Consider the following 8,829-nt stretch of genomic DNA (forward strand, 5'->3'; position numbering starts at 1 on the left):
AAGAATATGGTCCAAACAAGGAAAACTTGTCACTTTGTTTGTTATGATTAGTATGTTGAAATTTTTTGGCATTGCGGGAGTAAGCTCGTGTTTAAGGTAAAACAACTCATAAAAATTCTTCAATTAATTAACCTGATTGTTTCTCATGTTTCCGAGACAAGTAACCTCTCTGATTCTTCTTCTTTATTTTTGCACGAGTATTGAATCTTAAAATTCTATTGGATTAGTTTCATCCTCATATAGTTCCAAAAACCAAATGTTGGAACCCTATTAAAATTTATAGGATTACATGCATTAATGATGGTGTAACTAGAGAATTTCTAGGTCCTTCTACTAGAGGTGGTATCTTTAAGAACCAATATACTAATTTACGGAATTGTTTTAATCTAAACATCAGTAACTTTAATTTATTTATATATGAGTTAATTGGTATTAAGGCGGACGTTAAAACTACTTTAAAAAATGGGCGGAACTCTATGTGGCTCAATATTGGTTCTCAACTGATGACTTTAGTTGTTAATCTCATAACACTTTTCCTTGACAGCAAAGAAAAAGATGGATTAATTGCATTAAGATTACAACAACAATTTATCTTTACCTCATTTTGAGAATGCTAATGATATCAATATAAACTAATTGAATACTCAATACATTTTTGTACTTTTAAGAAATTATACATTAAAAATATAGAAAAGTTTAGTCGTTGTAGTAAAGTGGTAAGTATTCCTGCCTGTCACGCAGGTGACCCAGGTTCGATCCCCGGCATTGCGTATTTTATTTCCATTCTTTATATATTGATTTGGATAGAATTTATTTTAATTTGAAAAATAATAAATTTTAACTTTCTTTTAAGAAAAATTTCTCTTTCTCTTTTCTGGTAGAAAGGAAATACCATTGTTTAGAAATTTAGAATAAATTACAAGCCTTGTTATAAGATATCGGCTATCCTTATCCTTTGACTGATATGTTATGATACAACGTCATTTTATTCATAGAAAATGTCACTGAAACATATACCGATAAAAGAAATTTTAAGGTTTATATGTATATATTTTATTTCCTTATTTTACCTCACATTAAATTTTATTTCCCTAGTTTAAAACTCAAACGTTTGATTCCATAGTTTCATTTATTATTACTATATCAAATCAAATCCGTTCTAAAATGTCCAGATAGGGACATTTTGGGGAAAATGTGACGATTCTTTCCCCAATATTGGATGTGAAGAGAAAATAACAAAACTTATATTTTTGTGAGTATTTTAGTAGGCTATTTGACCCAGGAGAGACAAAAGGGAATCCCTCGTCTCCTCTTCTTTTTTGCCTCATATAAGAGGTTCTTAATTGAGGGACATCTAAATTTATGAATAAGGTTAATAAGTATCAAACTAGAAATCCTATTGGCAGCTTCACCCCGTCTCTTATTCTTTATGGTGAGGATGTGATGGATTTTTGCAGAAGAACCAAATACAACATTCAAAACTTGTCACACTTATTCAATATGTGCGTTGATATTTATGGCCATACAGTCAATACTCTCAAGTCTACTATTTATACAAATTTTATTTCTCATCATATGCTTCTCGCCATCTCTGATACTCTTGGCTTCTCTATCATTAACATTTCTTTTGTTTGCTTAAGTATTCCTAATTTTATAGATAAGGTCAAAGCTACTTAGTCACTGCTCATTGCTGGCAGGATAAAACCGTAGTTATCTGCTACAAAACCTTATTTGGTGTCTACTACTAGTAGAAATAAATTATTCAAGAGTATCATTCAAAGCATGCTTGACTATGGGTTCGTTGAGTATTCATGGCACGACAGCCTTTTGAAGGAAATTGATAAATGGATTATATACTATATTTTGGAAGGTGGTATTATTAAGTAAAAGAATCTTATTGTGACGTGGAACAATGTCTGTACTACTCAATAAGGGGGGAGTTTTGAGTGTTGGGTCCCTCATAAATTTAATGAGGAAGACTCCATTAAATTTGGTATGGTGTTTATTACTTACAAAATCCATGGAGACAATACCCTTAGAGCTAGAGTGATCAGGAAGAAGTTTATATTAGCTACGACGTTGATCGACTATATGTTATGGTATTAAGAGGAACGTGGATATCGTATTTGATGATAGTAGTTGGTTTCTTTGTAGGAGAGACATGATCATGTTTTGAATCAATTCTTGGAACAAATAACTTGTATATAAAACTCCCAATATTGACCTTTTTGTTTATCATTTCTTCGACGCTAATGTGAAATATATCATTAAAAGAAATAATTTGATTTTTCCTTATTTAAACATTCAGACTTGTCCATCATATGTATCTACAACCCATCATATTGCAAATTCAAATAATATTATGGGTGACCTCCTATCGTAGAATTATAGTAGTAATGGTTATATGAGTTTCAAATAATCTTATAATCTTATTAACAACAATGATCAATAACTACCTTGAGCTAAAACTTTATGGAATCAATTCCTCTGAATATTTCATTATTTTGAGGATTATATATCATCGAGTTCTATTTGTGGGAACCTATCATTTAGAGAATTTCACATGGCCCCTAAATCTGATTTGTGTTATTGTGACAAAGAATCTAATCATTATTTGTAATGAGATTTCAAATCTTTTTAACTTTATGGAAATTACCTAGGAAATCCATCCAGATTAATGTTTTTTCTTGTTATACCCTTTGTATTTGGAGAATTTATCAAAGAATATGGTCCAAACAAGAAAAACTAGTCACTTTGTTTGTTATGATTAGTATGTTGAATTTATTTGGCATTGCGGGAGTAAGCGCGTGTTTAAGGTAAAACAACTCATAAAAATTCTTCAATTGATTAACCTGGTTGTTTCTCATGTTTCCGAGACAAGTAACCTCTCTGATTCTTCTTCTTTATTTTTGCACGAGTAATGAATCTTAAAATTCTATTGGATTAGTTTCATCCTCATATAGTTCCAAAAACCAAATGTTGGAACCCTATTAAAATTTATAGGATTACATGCATTGATGATGGTGTAACTAGAGAATTTCTAGGTCCTTCTACTAGAGGTGGTATCTTTAAGAACCAATATACTAATTTACGGAATTGTTTTAATCTAAACATCAGTAAATTTAATTTATTTATATATGAGTTAATTGGTATTAAGGCGGACGTTAAAACTACTTTAAAAAATGGGCGGAACTCTATGTGGCTCGATATTGGTTCTCAACTGATGACTTTAGTTGTTAATCTCTGTAACACCTCAAAATTTGCCCTCCTCTCTTGGGACTAGCTTAACATATTGCATTGCATTTTTTAGGTCATTAGGCATGGCATATTGCATATCATGTGGTTGCATTGTGCAAGTCATCCTCATAAGTCTTGATCAAGAGATGAAGAGGTCATGATGCGAGCTAGGGTTTCATTGGACTGATCATTAGCCATCTGAGGATTGGGCTACAAATTAGGGTTTTATGATTCTCAAGGAGGTTGAGCTTGATCTTGGTTGAAATTATACATCATCATCATCATGGTCTTGATATCACCAAGAGATTCAAGAGATTGATCAGACACCTTGAGATTAGGGTTTTGACCACTGGTCAACCCTAATCAGTGTAATCATCTGCATTGGGTTAATCAGGGCATGACAAGGAGATGGGGTCTACAATGGATATGGGGATCATTTCATGATTATATTGAGCTTATGAAGGCTAGGGTTTCATCATTGAGCCATTTCATCAGAGAATTAAGGCTCGGCTTGATCAATGCACAGCCAAATTCATCTATCAATTGAAAAGTCAACTGTGGTCAACTGTGCTTGATTTTATGGATTTGGAGGTGGGAGAGGGTTTGATATACTTCATTCATGTCTAAAAAAGTTTCATTTGGCATTTCAAACATCAAGAATGAAGAAAATAAAGTCAGACAAAAAGTTGCCAAAAATAGAAAGTGACTTGTATTGAAAGTTTCCAAAAATGGAAAGTTTTTCACCACAAAATTGCATGTCCAAAAATTCTTCAAATGAAATTTTGTTCAACATGAAAGTTGTAGATCTTGCTCTCACCTTTCCAAAAAGTCCAAGAACTTGAATTTCTCATGTATGGTTGACAAGATATGGTCCATTCATTTTCCAAAAATGCCTAAAATCAAAGTGGCATAACTTTCACATGGAATGGCCAAAATGGATGATCTTTCTTTGAGCAAACTCCATTTCACATGTACTTTCATGGTGCATAATCAAAATTCATCAAAAATAAGCATGGCAAAAAGTCATTTTTCAAGTGGATTCAATTGCATTTTTGGTGTGAGATAGTGAATTTGAGCAATACAAGGCCAATGCACATGAGACCACTTCCAACACACTCCAAATGCCAAATATGACTTGTTTGAGCTGTCATTTGCTGTCACCTTGGTTTAATTTGGAAAAGGCATTTTGCACATAACACTTAAAATGGCATTTACACTAATCCAATCAAATTTGGTAATTGTGATTAAGGAGATGGATTAGCAGGGGTATATATCACTAATCATAACAGAAATTACAAATTACATTTCATTCTCCAAGATTTGTAACTGAATTTCCCTCCAAAACCACAAAACTCTTCAAGCTTCATCCAATTTTTTTTCAATAATTTTCATCAAAATCTTCATCAATTTGCTTCGTTCTTGATTGATCCATGCTCTACATGTGGTATTGGTGAACTGTTTCATTCAATTTGTGGCCAAATCTTCAAGGATTCCAACTGTCCAAAGCTTGATCTACAATGGCAACTTCATGATTCTTGCACTTGGAGCTGTTTCGAGCTGAGCTTATCATTCCAATCAACTTCCTTATCAATCAACTGCATCTGTTTTTGGTTTTTACATCTTGAAACGTCCAGATTCTCATCTGCTTCATTCACAAGGTGATTTTTCGAATTCTTCGATTGCTTGAACTATCACATGGCTTTTGTAGATCTTTCATGGTAGATTAACATGATGCTCATAGTTTTTGATTTGGTTGAGAATTGTGAGAGTAATCGTGATTTGAAGTTTGATGTGCGTTTCTATTTTTGATCGATCCGGATAACATGTTGAGAATTAGGAAGAATCAATTACATATTCGTGATGTGCTAGTTGAGACGGTTCTTTTGATATATAGTTTGTCAATTTTGGTTGAGATTTGATGTTCTTGATTTTCTGGAATTTCTGGAAGTGTTCTTGTTCATGAACACTCACTGTAACGCGTTCAATCCAAAATTTTGCTTGGCCTTGTTTGAAACGTGTTTACCGCGCTGCCTAAGCCAATCAGATGGCGCCAACGCTTTTAATGAACACGACGCCGTTTTGGTCGTGTGGCTCGTATTTACGAGAATGCCATTTCTGAGTTTAATTTGTTTTATTTCTTTTTCTTTTTGCAATTTTCATTTCATTTTGATGCTTGATCTTGTAAAATTCATAGATTCTTCATTTTTTATCCAAAATTTGTGAGGTTTTTTTCACCATGCTCCTTGTAATGTGTAGAATTTAATGATGATTTTTGTGATTTTTGTGCACGTGTAAAAAATTAAAATGCCTAGGGTTTGCTTGGTAGTGTCACATTGGTACATGCTTTGCCATATCTTTCATAAAATGATGATGCTTTCAAAGAAATGGATGAAATTTTTTGTGCATATTCTGGACACTTTGATGGTGATTTTGATGTAGAGTTTGTAATTTTTGGATACCTGGATGTTGAGATATGAATTTTTGAATAGAGGTGTGACAATTTGTGTCACACCATGCTTGGTGAATTTCATGATTTTATTTGATGTGCTTAGGGATGTTGAATTGAGCCAATTTTTTGCATGATTGAGCATATGAATGTTGAGATCACATGAGAATTTTTCTGGATTTATTGATGGCATTTCCCAATTGATTGGAATTTTCTCCTCTGTTTGGTCATCTTGTGATTTTTTGTGACACATGTTACCATTTGATTTGTGAAATTCTGGTTATTGATTGGATGAGTGTGAAATTTGACATGTGGATTGTAGACACATTATAGGTCATTGTGGCTTTGATCCCATTCATTTATCATGTATTGTCACTGATTTATGATTTTTGGAAGTTGATGTTTGTTTGGATACCATGTGTTGGTTTGCTTGAACTTGTCTGAACTTCTTGATTTTCATTGACCTACTTCCTTTTGTCCAATTGAGCTGAAATTTGATATGCTATTCATTGGATATGTTCTGTGTGGGTTGGAAGTTTTGTGGAATTTATGGAGCTGTTTTGATATTGATTTGATTGTGATCATTCTGTTTGGTCTTTTGATGTTGCAAATAGCATGTTTTGTGATATTTTGTGCATAAAATAATAATGGTGATTGATATGAGCATGGGACCAATTGGTTTTGCTTTTAAATTGTTTGATTGTGGTTTTGGATAATTTTCACTTGCTGTTTTGGATTTTTCATCTCCTTTGGACCCTAGGCTTGGCCTAGTGGTCTTGTTTCTCATGTTTGGTTTGGATTTTCAGGTTGAGATGCAAAGGCCTTAAGGAGAAAAGTGCAAGTTGATTAAATTGAGTTTGTTTGATGTTGTAAACTAACTTGTTTTGTGTTGTAGGGTTTGATGCTTGAGTTTGAGCTCATGGCTTGCACTTGTGTGCATTAACTTGTGTTTGACTGTACAGATTAACATTTGCTGTTTAATGTTGGTTTGTCTGGAATACTGACTGTATTAGATTGATTTCAGGTACCATAGTCGCTTTAGTTCTTTAAGAACTTGCTGTGCTGCTGCTTGGTTGTATAAACCAATTGAGGTAGACTATCTTGTCTCCATGTAGTCTGGAAGACCTGGCTTGTTATTTAGCCAGGCAACTGTCTGAAGTCCTCCTTAAGAGGCGATGTTTGTGATTGTTTAACTTTGTCCCCAAGAAGGTAAAGACCTCTATGAGGCAATTGGCGGAACCCAAGGGATATGCAATCTATCCCCCGCTATTCTGTTGAGTCGTCCCTCTGCTCACACCACTGTGTTGATGCATTGGGACATTAACCCAAGATGATGTACATTTGTACAGTTGAGTCGGAGTCTTGAGCGTAGAAGGGTTCCCACATTCTGGACCCACGCTCCTTTGTCTGAAGCTCTCCCTGGACAGGGATAAGAGCTGTGAAGTCTCATCTTCACTCACCTTTCATCTGCTTCACCCTGACTCTCAATGTCCGGGTTAAGAGCGAACACTACCTTGTACAGATGACTTGCCTCGGTAGTCCACCCTTGTTTGAGCCTCACTTGACTGGATATAGTGTGTGCTATGTGAATGTTTGCTTTATTTTGATTGATGCTTGCATGCTTGTTTTTCCTGGTTAGGATTAGCTTGCTGTTGTGCAAGTAGATAGAAACCATAACCTAGGGCAATGATGCATGATAACACTAGGCTCGAGTACAGCTCCCTAGTAGTGTGTCTCCCCTTGGTTTCTGGCTAGAATTTCTTTCCCTTTCAGGGGAACTACGTCGCCCTGATCCTCATACCAGATGAGGTACGTAGGCAGGAGACCGTGCGAGGTCTCTCCGGGCACTTTTTTTTTCTTTTTTGTGTGCGTTTGCTTGACAGTTGCTAGGCTCGAGTTCCCGACTCCTTAGTAGCTTGTTGCTTGTTTGTTCTTGTGTGTCAGGATATGGATGTAAGACCAGTGATTGGTTGTCCGTATCCTGATTGTGTTTGTTTGGTTCGGAAGCCGATGTAAGTCCAGCGATTGGCGTTCGGGTTCCATGTTTGCCTGTGTTTGTGTGTGTCTTGTTTGGCGTGCGTGAGCCGAACTACGGCAGCTCTGATTCTCGTTCCAGACGAGATACGTAGGCATAGGATGCGATGTCCTAGCGAGCCCTCTCCTCTTTTCCCCCACCTGTGTTGTCTTCGGTGTGAGTGTGTGATGTTTGTTTTAGCAACCTTTTCTTTCGTTAAAGCGTGGATCCCGTCGAGTACGACGGACGTGAGGGGTGCTAATACCTTCCCCTTGCGTAACCGACTCCCTTACCCTTTCTCTTTGGTCGCGAGACCATGCTTTTCCCAGGTTTACTCTGAGCGTTTCCTTTCCCTCTTTTGGGATAAATAACGCACGGTGGCGGCTCTGTGTTGTTTTTGTTTCAGCCCGCCGGTTGTTTTTCGCGGATGCGACAATCTCATAACACTTTTCCTTGACAGCAAAGAAAAAGATGGATTAATTGCATTAAGATTACAACAACAATTTATATTTACCTCATTTTGAGAATGTTAATGATATCAATAAAAACTAATTGAATACTCAATACATTTTTGTACTTTTAAGAAATTATACATTAAAAATGTTGAACAGTTGAGTCGTTGTAGTATAGTGGTAAGTATTCCTGCCTGTCACGCAGGTGACCCGGGTTCGATCCCCGGCAACGGCGTATTTTATTTCCATTCTTTATATTTTGATTTGGATAGAATTTTTTTTTAATTTGAAAAATAATAAATTTTAACTTTCTTTTAAGAAAAATTTCTCTTTCTCTTTTCTGGTAGAAAGGAAATACCATTGTTTAGAAATTTAGAATAAATTACAAGCCTTGTTATAAGATATCGGCTATCCTTATCCTTTGACTGATATGATATGATACAACGTCATTTTATTCATAGAAAATGTCACTGAAACATATACCGATAAAAGAAATTTTAAGGCTTATATGTATATATTTTATTTCCTTATTTTACCTCATATTAAATTTTATTTCCCTAGTTTAAAACTCAAACGTTTGATTCCATAGTTTCATTTATTATTACTATATCAAATCAAATCCGTTCTAAAATGTCCAGATAGGGACATTTTGGGGAAAATGTGACGATTCTTTCCCCAAT

General features: G+C 35.1%; 1 non-coding gene across 1 annotated transcript; it reads left to right on the plus strand.

The window, feature by feature from the left end:
• Window positions 1-8,312: 8,312 nt before the first annotated feature.
• Window positions 8,313-8,384, plus strand: TRNAD-GUC (transfer RNA aspartic acid (anticodon GUC)). Its single transcript has one exon. It is a non-coding gene; the product is annotated as a tRNA-Asp (tRNA).
• Window positions 8,385-8,829: the final 445 nt, after the last annotated feature.

The sequence above is a fragment of the Lathyrus oleraceus genome, chromosome 5, assembly GCF_024323335.1.
Source record: "Lathyrus oleraceus cultivar Zhongwan6 chromosome 5, CAAS_Psat_ZW6_1.0, whole genome shotgun sequence".
In the NCBI taxonomy this organism is placed as follows: Eukaryota; Viridiplantae; Streptophyta; class Magnoliopsida; order Fabales; family Fabaceae; genus Lathyrus; species Lathyrus oleraceus.